Here is a 14,967-nt window from a genome sequence, read left to right on the forward strand (position 1 = left end):
CGATTGCTGAAGTCACAACGGAGGTGACACACAGTAAGCTTTGGCTATCGTTTTCTTTTCCTATTTCAAGCATTGTGTTTTCAGCTCTAGGTGTCTGCGTGTACGCAGGCAGGTCAGAAACGTGGGCTGTAAGGCTCCACGCAGCGCCTGGCTGCACGATATTTCTAGGCACTGCTGTGGACATGGTGTGGAGACTGTTCTAGCCTCTGGAAGAGGTACTGAAGGGGTGGATTGTCCAATAAGGGCTCATCTGAGACCAAAAGCAGCTCTTAACATTTTTAAAAATATATATATCTTTATTGATTTCAGAGAGAGGAAGGGAGAGGGGGAGAGAGAGAGAGAGAGAAACATCAGTGATGAGAGAGTCATTGATCGGCTGCCTCCTACACACCCCGCACTGGGGATCGAGCCCGCAACCCGGGCATGTGCCCTGACTGGGAATCAAACAGCGATCTCCTGCATCCTAGGTTGATGCTCAACCGCTGAGCCACACCCGGCCAGGCGCTCTTAACATTTGATGGTGGTAGTGATTGTGTGTGTGTGTGTGTGTGTGTGTGTGTGTGTGTGTGTTCAGCTGTCTCAGAGGCACAGGGACTCTGTCCTGCCTGTGTGATGGCAACAAATGTGGCCTCCTTGAGATGCAGGCAAGACAGGACCAAGAAGGGAAGGGGAAGGGGAATTCAGGTGGTGGGGGAAGACCCAGAACAGAGCAGAAAAGAGAGCAGGGGTGAGGGGGAGATGAGGGAAAATAGAAACGCACGTTGACACAAGTATATAAAGGTTCTTGGGGTGGGGGTAAAGAAAAAATATCAGGACATAAAAACCTGTTGTTTTTGTTTGTTTGTGTGCTTTTCTGTGTTTTTGGGGTTGTTTTTTTTTGTTTGTTGTTGTTTTTAAGGGACAGAACCAGAGGGAGTAGTTGCTAGGTGAAGAGGGATGCATGGATGGAGGGCAGGAAACTGCACCATGGCCAGGATAACCAGCCATCCCAGGTGGCTGGGGCCGGTCCCTGTTTAGAACTGTTATCTTAGGGAAATCCTTACTAGCTCCCCCTTTCCCTCTCACGAGTTCCCTGATTTGGAAAATAATGAGAGTCACCCTCTCTATAGACCACCTCCAGACTAGGATAGCAAGTAGCCATGAGCAGGACTAAGGCTGAGAGACAGGCACCAAGAAGAGCTTTCAGGAAAGGGGAAAGGGAAGCGGTGGCTAAAGAACAAAGGGGAGAGGTGACAAGGTATAAAGTGTGGGCTGTTGTAACCAACCATGCCAAACTCGGGTAAGGTTAGAAGGGCCATTGACAGGAAAAGTGTAGAAACATTAAGGATGGACAAGAGACAAATGACTCACAGCACAGATATGTGTAGGCTTCTAGTATTTCCCCCTGTATTTGGAGATTAGTGGTTATGATCAGCATGTATCAAAATGACTGGAAAAGGCCATCCTTGCCCTCCACCCTGCACAGGCGCTCGCAACATCTCATCTGCTGTTGCCTCCCCAGCCAGCTGCTCCAAAGCTGTTCCAAAGCTGCTCTGCCTCTGGCTGCCTGGGCCAAGCGTCCCCACTGAGCCCCCTCCCCCACCTCGGATGGCTGCATACCAGACTGTCTGCCCCCGTGGTTTCTCAGGCTTCCACAGATAGGCCACAGTATGTGAAACTGCACTTCAGTGCGTCATTTCAGGGACCTCCTTTGACTTTTTGCAGGATTAGAACTTTGTATTGCGAAAGGCAGAACGTAAATGTCAAGGGCAAGTTCAAAAGGCTAAGTGACTTTTAGCTAAGCATTCCCTAGACCTAGAGGTTAGATGGAAGACCACCAGCAGTAGAATCTTTGGTACTTAGGGATTCAGAAAATATGGCATATGGGTTTCCACTATCCTTTTGAATTCGGGCATCTTATGGAGTGAATGGTGTTTCCCTCAAAATTCTTATGTTGAAGTCCTAACCCCAGTACCTCAGTGTGGCCTTATTTTGTGTATTTCAAAATGTGACCATATTTGGAGATAGGGTCTCTACAGAGGTAAAATAAGATTATTAGGAATGACCCTAATTTAATATGACCAGTGTCTTTATAAGAGGAGGAAATTTGGATATAGACACACATAGGGAGAATGCTACGTGAACATGAAGACAGCCATCTACAAGCCAAGAAGAGAAGTCTGGGACAGCCTCCCTCTGAGCACTCGGAAGAAACCAACTCTGCTGACACCTTGATGGTGGATCTCTAGCTTCCCGAACTGTGATGCAAGTTTGCATTGTTAAGCCACCCAGTTTGTGGTCCTTTGTTCCAGCAGCCCCAGGAAACTAATACCCCAGATGCAGTTTGAGCTAAGATGGGAGTTAGGAAAAATGGACCAGCATTTTTATAGTTTTTTCATTTCCGAGAAGACTACGCTATTCTTCTTTGCATTGCCCCCCAAAAAGTAGGCACCCCCTATGGCAGGATTGTATCGGCTGATCCTGGGTAAATAATTTCAATGGCACAGGCCTCAGTTTCTTTCCCCTCCATGAAGTTGGGTGCCGGGCCATGTTCTGAAGTCCCCACTGTGCCTGATTATTGAGGCAAAGGTCAAACTTAAATAGGAACGAAGCCTTATTGATAAACACTATGTCTGAGAATGGCTGGCCAGGCCAGGGGGACCCTCTGCGCGGAGAGGGATAGCCCTCAACTTCCCACCAAAACCTCACAGAATCAGCTCTGACTTGGCCTTTTGCATATCTGAGTTTGACGTAATCAAACACTAAAACAGCTTAATGTATTTGGACAAAGAGTTTAATCCTTCAGTGCCTAATTCCAGAATATCTCTCTTTGAACCGGGGAGAAGTTGTGAAACCTGCTTGTTAAAGTATCTCTGCTACCAGGGAAAAACCCACAGAAGTCTTTCTGCAGCTTTCTCCCTCTTTTTAAAACGGCTATAGGCCTGGATTCCCATCCCGCCGAACTCGGCCTTGAGTAATCTCTGGAGTCAGTGGTGGAAGAAACGGTTTTAGCCGCTTCCTTATATGGCAGGGAATGACAGTGCGCTGGCCTATGTGAACTGCAGCGTGGCTCTCTGACAAATTATAATGATTGGTTATGGAAAGCTCCTGCTCTGGTTTCCATCGCGTTCCCGAGGAGAGACACAGAACAGACAGCTATAGGGAAATGGAAGGAGTTGAAGTCAGGGAGCCCTGCTGAATCCAGCTCTGCCATTGGCCAGTTGTGTGACTCTGGGCGAGTTATCTAATTTGCTTTACCGCCCTGAGCTCCTTATCTTTAACCAGAATGGTGCCTGTCAAAGAGAGGTATGCCCTCAGGCAGCTGAGTGAGCGAGCTAATCCTCTCCACCATCTCTAACCTACAAGGGTTTGGGATAACTTTCAATTCCTCCCAAGTTCAGTACTTTTCTCCAGATAAGTCGATCTTCTTTTCTCTCCCTCTCTCATTTCAGGTCTAAAACACTAAAAACCAACATCACAATCCAGCCTCGGGTAAAATGAAACCCTTCCGTCATACTAGATAAAGGTTATTTAGAATGTTCAGGGCAGCACAGATCCGATGATAAGGGGAGGGGAGAAAACGCTAGGGATGATGGAGGTTGCCTGGTTCTGCAGAGCAGAGCTGTCCAAGCCCCAGAGACAGACAGATTTCGTTAGAAAATGCTTATGCTGACCAGAAACAGGGGTTCCTATAACTGGTATCTATTGTCCAAGTTGGCTCCTTGTATCCCATCTATGTTATGACCATGAAGGAGGCAACTTGGGAGTGTGGCTAAGGGCATAGGGACTAAAGGGAGCCTCGAGCCTACAGGGAGCCTCCATAGGAAGTCACGGAGGATGATAGCTACTCATGTGCAAAGCAGTTTAGTGATATTATTTCTAATCCTTATAACACCTATAAAAGCTTGGAGTAAATACCCTTTTCATAGGTGAAGAGACAGGCTAGAAAATAGTAAGTCTGAGATTCAAACTCCATCTTCCTGATTCTAAAGTCTGTTCTCAAATAGGTCACACCCCCAGAGCCACACAGAAAGCCAGAGTTTCCATCAATTGGAGTAATTAGCGATGGACAGCATAGCGTGGTAGTTGAGCACGTGGACTCTGGAGCCAGGTTATCTGGGTTTGAATCTCGCCTCTGCCACTTAGGAGCTGTGTGACCTTAGATGTGTTATTTAACCAAGTTGTAATTTAGTTTCTTCAACTGTAAATTTTGTTCTTATGAAGAATATCGATTTGATTTTTATCTAATAAATACGTATATGCTAATTAGCATGAGCCAGGTACTGTTCTGTGCACTCAGTAATGATATAATTCGAGAGGAATTGATGAGCTTACACATGAATATTGGCTTCAGCTTTCTTATCAAGAAGAAATTATGAACATTGATTCCTTTACTCTTTTAACTCACATAATAAGCACTTACTATGTGTGAGGCAAGGCACTTTTTTAGGCTCAAGTCACAGCCCAGAGAAACCCTCACAAGGTCCCTGGTTTCATGGTGCTTATGTTCTAGGAGTTTAAGAAGTAATAGATGAGTAAACAAATAAATATGCAATCATAAGCATACATTATGAATGCAAATAAGCAACAGAAGTGTTCTGATTGGCTCTCCTATGGAGAGGCTAATTTTACCAACTTGAAACCTTCCGGTCAGTGGTGTGTCAGTGAATATTTGACAACAAGCCCTGAGGGATTGGGAGGGGAAGGGAGACTGATTTGTGACATTTGCAAATTTCCATGGTATAAATGGTTGATCTCAAGCTCCCAATGTAACATCAATGAACAAAGAATTGGGGAAAAAAGTTCATTTGCACAGCATTCTATAGTATTTCCATCAGAGACACAATAGACATGACTGGCCTTGAGAGCATAGATAATAGTAAAGCATAGTAAAATAATTAGGAAGGGATGAGTTTTGAGGATTTATTACCTTGGTTTTCAATATTTTATTTTATGGTAAGTTTATATAATTTAAGTTTTTTTAAAAAGTTTAACAACTGGCTCTCAAAAGCTTAAAAATGTACCCATTGGCTTTTGGGAGCAGGCGTGAGCTGGCTCCGCACGCCACTGTCTAGGGTGCGTGGCCGGGGGCCAGTGTCAGGGGGAAAGGTGACTGAGTCAGTGTGGTGTCATTATGCAGGCATGGATCCTGATCTAATTCCTTTTTAGCTGCTCTCCTCCAGCAAGCCCCGCTTTCGTGTACACAGTGGAAGCAGGGCTTTGTAAACCAAATAGCATCGGTACAAATATAGTAACAATCTGACATTTTTATTGTACCAGGTCGCTCAGGCAGAGATGCCTGTAGCTCTACAATCCTGAGTGAATAGAATTTATGTGCTTGGTGCTCCGAATATGGTAGATTCTCCTGCAAAACACAGAGGATGTAACTCCTGACCACTGGATAAAGGAAGGCCCTAGAGACGGACTTTCTGTCCTGCAAAGGAAACCCCCTCCCCTTTCCACGCCTCCTGTCTCTTAGGGCTCAAGTGGAGAACAGAGAAAAAGAAATCCCCTGTTTTTTCCTGGTAAGTTAAGTTTCTCAAGTAACATTTTAAGGACAGAACTACTTAAAGAGAAAGCCTGTCCTCATTCACCCTTCCCCCGAAGCCTAAATTTCACTTAGTAATGGTGCCTGGAACAGGAAGTGGAAATACCATGAGAAATTTTACTCTTGCCACATTTCCAGTGCTTTACAAAAGCAAACACTGGAAATCTCATCAGAAAGCGCGACCTGACAGGGTTGATAGCTTCGTGCCCAAACCAAAGGAGCCCGGGAAGCGGGGGGATTTTCAGATGAGTGTTCTAGCCCTTCTGGGGAGACTTCGGCAAAACTGAGAATTTGAAATACACAGCTGCAACTTTTAAAAAGGAATTATTCAAAACTAAACAAGTAGGCTTCTGCCAGGGTGTGGGGGTGTCTCAGGGATGTATGTTTTCATAAAGCCCCTACACTTGGTTCTGATTAAGACACTGATTAGCCCTGGCCGGTGTGGCTCAGTGGTTAGGGCGTCGGCCCACACACCGAGGAGTCGAGGGTTAGACTCCCAGTCAAGGGCATGTACCCCTCTCTCTCCCCCTCCCTCCCTCCCTTCCACTTTCTCTAAAAATCAATGGGAAAAAATATCCTTGAGTGAGCATTAACAAACAAAAGACACTGGTTAAAATCTACTGGATGATTGGGCAAATAGGCTGCATTGTATAATCCCAATCCATGAAGTATTAAAATGGGATGTTCTCTCTTGCTAGCAGGAGAAATAATCTGGTGAGCTGAAAAGGTTAACAGCCTGGGATTTAGGAGTCTTATGTTCTGGAGCGACCTTTCCCACAAAGTAACTGGGTGACCTTGGTCAAGTCACTTGCTTTGTTCTTTCATTTAATAGATATTTTTTGGGTTTCTGTGATGTGCCAGGCAGTGGGTGTATGTTAATGAAAAAGATAGATGTTTCCTGCCTTTATGAATCTTACTGACATTTTAATCAAAGAAGCCTACAAATACATGTATAATTTTACTTGCTGTGGCTAGAAAAATGAAAAACAAACCACTGGCTCATTTTTTAAAATGATTTCTTGTTAAGATCACAAATGTCTTGCCCAGCCTTCCCACACACAATATAATTATTTGTTTTAGGTCATTGAGAAAACACAATAGCAAAAGCTACTATGAACTCAATAACTATGTAAAATAAATGAACATTTTATCATAATAATGCATCTATATAATTAGAAAAATAGTAGTACAATATTATGTAAGATGTGTTACTTAGTTTGTCAAAAATACTTGCTGCATATGTATGGATTTGTTTACCTCTTGCAGTAACTTTGTGGTCTCTCAGGGATCCAAGGGGCAGAGGTCAGAAACCTATCTATGGACCACACCACTAATATAAAATACATGGCACTTGAGCAGCAATGGCCCTTTTCTTCCACAACAGATGCCACTATCAGTGACAGCATTTTCTACCTCCGGTAAGCTTAGACTCAGCCTCAGAATCCTTCTCAACACAGTGTTCCAGAGGGTCACTACTAATTGTCTGGAGGTGGCAAATAGATGAACAATTAATTGCACTCCCTGGGCTAAATGACTCCTAAGGTTCTGTCCATCTTTTTTCTTTCTTTCTTTTTTTAAAATAAATAAACCTATGAATCTATGTGTATTCAGCCCTACTGCCTTGAAAAACACAAATACCTTCTCCCCTCTTTACACAAAAATTCTCTAAATATTTGAAGACATCCATGTGGCCCCTACATTTTCTTTCCTTTGGGATAAACAGCTCCAGATCCCTTATCTGTTCCTCATATTCTGTTTCCTGACCCCTCTGGCCTTTGACGCTCAGCCCTGGATTCACATTTGTCAGTGTACCTCTAAAGAATGAGCCCAGGACAGGGCACGTTCTTTTACTCACTCTTCTTAGCAGACAAGAAGACAGGTGTTCAGTGAATGAAAGATTACACTGCGAACATTGCCGAGAACTGACATTTTCACTGATTAAGAGTACACTAGCTTAGACCTGGCCGGTGTGGCTCAGTGGTTGGAGCATCCGCCTGTGCACCAAAGGGTCTCTGGTTTGGTTCCTGGTCAAGGGCATGTACCCGGATTGCAGGTTTGATCCCTGGCCCCAGCTGAGGCATGTGTAGGAGGCAACCAATTGATGTGTCTCTCTTACATGGATGTTTTTCTCTCTCCCTTTCCTCCCTTCCACTATCTCTAAAAAAAACCCAAAAAACCCAAAAAACAAAAAAAAATGGGAAAATATCCTCGGGTAAGGATTAACAAAAATTAAATTAAGTTAAAAAAGAGTACATTAGCTTTGATGCAATAAGCTTATTAAATATTGTGATTTACATTGAGATGTAGTTTTTATTTATTTTCATTTTTAAAAATTTTTTATTTTTAATATATTTTTATTGATTTTAGAGAGAGGAAGGGAGAGGGAGACCAAGAACTAGAAACATCAATGATGGGAGAGTTATTGATTGGCTGCCTCCTGCACGCCCCCGACTGGGGAATCGAGCCTGCAATCTGGGCATGTGCCCCGACCGGGAATCGAACCTTGATCTCTTGGATCCCAGGTTGACGCTAAACCGCGGAGCCATGCCCGCTGGGCAGTAGTTTTTATTTATTAAAATTATTAAATCATTATTTATTGAATCTTAAAGATTGCCTTAGTTTGAGGGGAGCCATATCACATCTTTGACTCAAATGAAACTACTTGCCAACAAAAACACCCAAGTGTTTTTCTTTAAAATCTTTCTAAAATGGATAATTCTTATCTTTTCAATTATCAGTAGTGTAAGCTTCCAGGCTAACCTCCCTCAAGATTGGTTTATAGGGCCTTGCCAAAGTGGTCATTAAGTACTCTACTCTATGACCCTGACATTGGGTGCTTGCTTCTCTAGGAATTTAGCAACACAAAAATTCAAATGATATTCACTGACAGCTGTTGGACATTTTAGCTAATTTGCCTTCCATGCCTAACTTTCTCTTCTAACTAGAATTGCCCACTGGGCTTTTTTCCTCCCCAGGGGTGACTACTGCTGCCAGACCCACTGGTAATTCATCCACAGGCATGCCAGTAAACTCTGATGTCCCCTAAGAAATTTGCCAAAGACAATAGTTATTAGCTCAACCAATCAGATCTCTTCTTTCAGAATCTGACCAGGAAGCACAGAAGGAATTTTCCAGTCTCTAGATCAGCAGAAAGAAGCAGCCACATGTTCTACAGCTGAGATATATTAATGGGAGCCCATAGATGTCTGCTGAGATCCTTTGACCCACCTTGATTCCAACCCTGCTCTCTTTGGACCCCGCTCCTAGCTTGGCTTCTGTGCTTGGATTTCCTCGTGATTCCATCCCTTTATTAGTTCACTGTATCTTGTAATCCTGTCCCTTTACTTGAGCTAATGCAGCTATTTAACATAAGGGTCTATGTGTTCAGAGTACTGTGCCAAGTAAGCTCACATATGTCACTGTATCTGTCCATACACTGCCTTGCTAAGCAAACACTTGGTTTCTAAGCCTCTGCCTGACTTCCAATTTTTGCTGTTTCTCTTTCACTCACACATTAGCCCCTGGTTGTATTTTATATCCATCTGGCTTAGACCTTCCCAACTCCAATGGAACTAATGTCTTTAATGCTCCCGGCCCCTGGCCCCTGGCCCCTGGCCCCCTTGGGTGCTTGGCCCTAGGCCTGCCCATCTTTAGCACATAGGTGAAATTTGCTGAGTTCCCCAGCTTGGGAATGTTACATGTGGGTGTAAAAGGAACTAATTACATATTCCTACTTAATCTGTCTCTCTCCAAGTGAGATGATTTCCTTAAAGTCAAGTGCTTTCATCCGCATTTTCACAGAACAATGCCAAAAGCCTCAGGAAATGATTAAAAGGCAATTTATCTTCACGTTATCCATCACTGATGTACATATATATTTTAAAAGGAAAGTTGTGTACTAAAATGAGTACTTACTAAGAACACCCAATTCACTTAAAATGTTGGAAAAAAATTATTCTCCTTCGACTATCCCCTCGTGGCTGAGTAGCAACCCTCTTATTAAGCTCTTGGTGCTCTCTCAGCACCACCTCCCAGCAGCCTTTGCTGACTTCTCCACCCCCTACAAGCTCCCCAGAAAACTGCTTCTTCAGAGATAATCTTTCCTTTGAGATAGAGGCCACTCGAGGTCAGCTCCTTCTATATATCTGTGTATTTACATCACCCTATCTTCCTTCCAAAGAAGCAGGGAAACTAGAAAGAACACCTCTGCTCATGTTCTCATTCCTGCACCTTTGTCTCCAGTGGAAACAAAAGCGGTCTACCACTCCCACCCCAACCGTCCCCAGCTCAAGGGTTTCTCTCCCTGGTCAATCACAAAGAGTGGGTTCAGCCCTGGCCAGGGTGGGGCTCAACTGGTTGAGTGTCGTCCCATGCATAGAAAGGTCGCAGGTTCGATTCCTGGTCAGGGCGCATGCCCGGGTTGCTGCCTTGATCACCGGTTGCGGTGCATGTAGGAGGCAGCCGATCAATGTTTCTCTCTCCCTCTCTCCCTCTCCCTTTTTCTCTCTCTTAAAAAAAAAAAATCAATAACAACATATTACAAAAAAAAAAAAAAAAAGAGTGGGTTCCTAAAGGACTATCAGGATTTAGAGTTGTTACAGACTCCCAAAGGTCTCCATAACAACAATAATAGAGACAAGAACAGCTGGCAGCGCCAGCCCCATCGCCTCTTGGCCGTGGGCACCCTTTCCATTTCGCCTCCTCTCGCAGCACGCACCCTCCGCCAGCCAACTGTGAGTTTGGGGGTGAGCAGCAGAATGGCTCTTGAGCACAAAAATGGCTCTAACGTCGACTGCGGCTGCTCTAACTTTCTCCCTCTGCCTTGCACAGTGAAGAGGCTTTCCCCTATCTCGAACACATCCGGGCTTGACCCTTCTGCTGTTCTAGGGCCCCGTCCTAGAGCTGGGCCGTTGCAAGTTGTCAGTGTCGGCTCAGGAAAGTCCCACTTTGGCCTGCGGGTGGAGAAGCTAGGGAAGGCGGTAGAGGTAGAGGACCGGGGGTAGACAAGTTAAGGGTGCCGCCGGTAGTCAGTTACAGGAGAGCCAACTGGGGATACTAGAGGCTGAAGCAAACAGAGGTGAGAGGCCAGATCCATGGAGCAGTCTGGTCTCAATACCAACAGGAACCACCGCCAGGTGCTCCTGATTATCTCGCCCTCCCTGCAAGGCCCGGGCTTGACATGCCGGGATTAGTTCCATGCTTTTGGCTGGAGGCAGAGAAGCTGCCTCATTTACTAAGGCCTTTCTGTTGTCAGCACCTTGTCATCGGTCTTCTACTCAACTGAATCTTCAGATTTCCTGATTCCTGGGTATGGCCTTGCACCACTGGCGGCCCATCTTATTCTGTCTCCTGATACTTGTGTCTTTTTGTCTTTGATTATCAAAACCAAAATTAAGACAACATTGGGGTAGACCTAAGTATCCCCTGGAGTCTGGGCTCAGAGTTCTAGTAAGAACTAGGATCCAGAAGGTACCACGCAAGTATCCTCAAATATGAGGAAGGAGCAGATAATGAGGGATGCTAGGTAAGAAGTGGGGGTGAGGCCAGCCAAGAGGACTCAAATTGCAAGATGGGGCCTCATCTCATTGGGACATCTAAACTACTGTGGGAGGCAGAGGAAGCGTAAGAATGCCCATTCTACAGCTGAGGTCGAAGAGCGGATGGCTTCCTCCTCAAGGGTCTAGGCTATTTAAGTAGGGGAACCAGTATGGAGACTGAGCTCTCATGAGCAGTGCTCATGAGTTAAGCCTGAACTACAAGTATCTCTTTAAATTACCCAACTTCTGAGAACCTATGGGCTTCTCTCCAATAACAAACTTGGATGAGCCTGACAGATGAGGGACTTTCAGTAAGGAGCTAATGGTTCTATTTTCAGGCTCCGAGAGAATTTACCCAGAAAACTCTGTTTGAAAGTCTAAAAATTCTTTGGCAGCATCCTTCTAACCTCCTCCTTAGTCCTACCATATTATTTGCATACCACTTTGTCAGCATTTTCCCCTGTCCCCCCACCACGGCCTCACCCCACAGCATTTCTGAGACACGTGATAGATTGCAGGCAGATGGGGACCGAGCTAATCCCTTTTCATGCCCATCTATAAGTCACTTGTTTGTCTTGCTGAAAAATGACTAGTAAACATACTACCGTGAAAATGACAAGTAGAGACAACTACATGTGTTTTTAAGAAAAGGCCTACTGAGATGCCTTTTACTTATCAGAACAGAGGCTACCCAGGCTGGATTCTGGAACTTTACATGGTTGGACTAAGGACCAACCTATTGCCCCAGAGCAGAAGATTGCCAGGCCAGTCACAGGAGCCAGTTAGAATTATTAATAGCCTCACTGTCAGGGCATGCTTATATTATCTCATTTAAATCTTTGCATTTTAAGCCTGGTTCTCCTCTTTAATGAAAGAATTATATCTGTTTAAAGCAAGCTTTTTATCTGAATTATTTAAGTTGCCCGTTTCTGTTGGCTTTGAACAATGGAAACAACCCACCACATTGCCTATGGCTTAATCCATTGTACATTCCTGGTGTGTGCGCCATTGTATTTCTCTTTATTAAATGATTTTAATAAAGTGAAAATTCTTGCACTGTGGTTCCACTGTGCTCTGTTTACCTCCCTGTTTGCGGAGATGAGTTCTAGCTAATATTCAACAGGAGGAAAGTGGCGCGAAGAGTTGCCTACAGTTCAACATAAAGTAAAATACCAAGTCCCTTTGCTCCATCACTAGATAGAGTAAAACACTTAAAGCATTATTTCAAAAAGTGTGTTTTTGTAGTTGCTGGGGCGTGGGGAGTGCATGAGGAGAGGAGAGAGTGGTGGTAGCAAAGTCTGAACTTTCAGGGATTTGGAGATGTTGGTCTCAAAATGGAATTTATCCTCAGATCCCAAGATTATAGATTTCCTTCCAAACTGCATTCCCTACATGGTTTAGAGAACAGTTGAAAAAGAAATTGCTCTCCATATTTTGATTGACGTGAAAAACACTGTGGAAATAGTTTGGAACTTGATCTCTTCGAGGGAAGGACGGTAACCAAACTAGAGCTCTTGCCTGCAGCCTTTCTCTCACACTTACTCAGAACTGTTCCAGGAAAAGAAATTCACAGGGAATTCTGTTATCATATATCACTTCTGGAAGGAGAGAGAGGCATTCTCGAGAAAATTATCCCCTAACTTCTAAATACAAAGGGAAAAGACGATTTAATGAATCTCAACACAGAACCATCTCTCTCCGTAGGATAAAATCAAACTGGGCCAGTCGTTTGGAGCTGGAAATCTTGGCTATCCAGATTGATTTTAAAAATTATCATATTTGCCCTCCTTGCCGCATGCCCCCTAGTCTTCACTTCAGTGCTAGTCCTGCCTGTCTGGTTTTGTCAAACACAGTAGAAAGACTGTACTATTTCAGCTTACAAGTCCATCTGCATAGCCTTGTTAACAGGAGGGATCTAAGGAGACCAAGTACTTCTTTTGACCATGTATTGCCGCAGCACTAAGACCCCCCCACCCCTTACAATCAACTCTTTTTAAAAGGAATTCCAGGCTACTACTGACCAGCTGCCTTGTACTACTGTTGGAGATGCCCAAATATGTCTGACTGTCTTGAAATGAGACTGTGCCCTCCTTTTCTGGAACACACTTGTAACCTACAACTTTTCAAATAATTGAGTCACACTCGGGCACACTTTCAAACAGAAAATAAGATTTCTCAAGAAATAGTTTGGTGGGATGTTAAAAGTGATTTCTAAAAACACACCCACCACATGCATTCTCTCATTATTAGGTTTTATAGGAAACAGATCGTGGTAGGCATCTTCTGTCTTAGCAAATATCAGATTGGTTACATTAACCCAGCCAGTGCTCAACGCTAGTGCTCTTATACTTCTGACCGTCTTTCCTGGCAGCTCTAGAAGTCTAGTCTCCAATGTGCGTAGCAGAAGTAAATGTAAATGCCTTTGGTTAAAAAGCATCACTTTTTGGCTTCTCATCAACCTAAAAAGTTGTCGTTAAAAGCAAAACCTCTTTAAATCCCTGGTAATAAAAGATGCAGGAGGGACGACGGTGTGGGCAGACTGGCACAGCAGGCTACTGACACCGGCGTATGGCGATCAGGTATAACCCCCCATCGCACTCCTCCTAAACAAAAGGCTATTCTCATCAAAGTGGCCGGGGGTCCCTGCACATACGCCTCCATCCGATCTCTCCCCTCGTCCCAGCTCAAAGAACAAAACTTGAAATCTCATCCTGTTTGTCTTCCGGGCACATCTGCAGGGCAGCGAGGTGCAGTCTGGCTCTGAGACTTTGCATGGCTTATTGGCTTTTACAGTCTTGCATCTCCGGCTACCTTGGCCAGGAATGTTGAGTGAAACCCGGAGGGAGAAAGTCCCCAGCCTCTCTGGAAGAGATGAAAAGAAAGTCGTCTGTGCCTTACCTCATAGGCTGCAACTTCTTCCCGGGGACTAGGTCGGAGAGGAAGGACCGATTTCTTTCAGCAGGAGCACAGCGAGAGGGCAGGCAGGCAGGCAGCGTAACACACACTGCTCTATTCAATAAAACTGCAGCCCGCCCTTCCTTGGCCCCTCCCAGAAGTCCGTGCTAAGTGAACACACATCCCCTGTGTTTACAGTCGGCAGTCAGTGGTATGCATTGTCCTGTAGGTTTTTCTAATAGGCAGCCAATGACGACACCTCGGCCGAGGTGGATGTAGCCTGCCCGTGGAGATGCCTGTCATTCCCTAGGCATGCTCAGGAAATCACTCATCAGAAAAACCAAGACCTAAAAAGCTCAGAAACTGCGTGCAGGCTGCCAAAACCAGCCTGCTCCATGCCCTTTTTTGGCTATCCTTAGCAGGGCCTCTGGAAGTGCATCCATTGTCAGGAACAATCATAAGAAATGTTAATCTTGGAGAGAGAGGCTGTCTTGTAGAACACAAATGGAACTTTAAAAAGAAAGCACAGTCGATGAAGCTAAAAGTTAACAGCCCCTAAGTTTATTGCGGGTGGAGGTGGGGGTGGGGGTGGGGGTGGGGAAGGCTTTTTAATTGAGGGAGCCTTAATAGTGTATTTCTTGTAAAAGCAGTTGTAAATACAAAATGAAATAAAAAATCGTTATGTAATTTTAAAGCCTGAAATGACTGGGACCCAGGTCTGGTGTACAGACTAAGTTCTAACCCCAAGAGAGGCACAGCCCCCTAAAATGAGTCTGCGCTTCTTATGAAAACAACTGACCAAAACAACCAGGGTCTTGTTTAGCAGGTAATGTTTGCCAGAATAAGTGTAGCACCAGAAACTGGACTAGGTAGGGTCGTATGGGCTTGGCTATCCTCACTGGTTTTCCACATCACCTCCCTCTCCCCTCCCCCTTTGTTTCCTCAGATTTGTCAATGGGGAGATATTGCAAGAAAGTGTGCACAACAGAGAGGGCATGGAGACACCCA

General features: G+C 44.7%; 1 protein-coding gene across 7 annotated transcripts in view; it reads right to left on the reverse strand.

The window, feature by feature from the left end:
* The window catches only part of CALD1 (caldesmon 1), a 193,044-nt gene extending 178,729 nt beyond the window's left edge, over positions 1-14,315 (reverse strand). For 4 of the 7 annotated variants that reach the window (XM_081147974.1, XM_081147963.1, XM_081147973.1 and 1 more), the window contains exon 1: positions 13,963-14,315. The gene's annotated coding sequence lies outside the window, so the exon portion shown is untranslated. The remainder of the gene's footprint in view (positions 1-13,962) is intronic. The other 3 variants (XM_081147975.1, XM_081147968.1, XM_081147970.1) reach the window with 2 other exon arrangements.
* Positions 14,316-14,967: the final 652 nt, after the last annotated feature.

Source organism: Miniopterus schreibersii (genome assembly GCF_964146895.1).
Source record: "Miniopterus schreibersii genome assembly, chromosome: 9".
NCBI classification, from domain to species: Eukaryota; Metazoa; Chordata; class Mammalia; order Chiroptera; family Miniopteridae; genus Miniopterus; species Miniopterus schreibersii.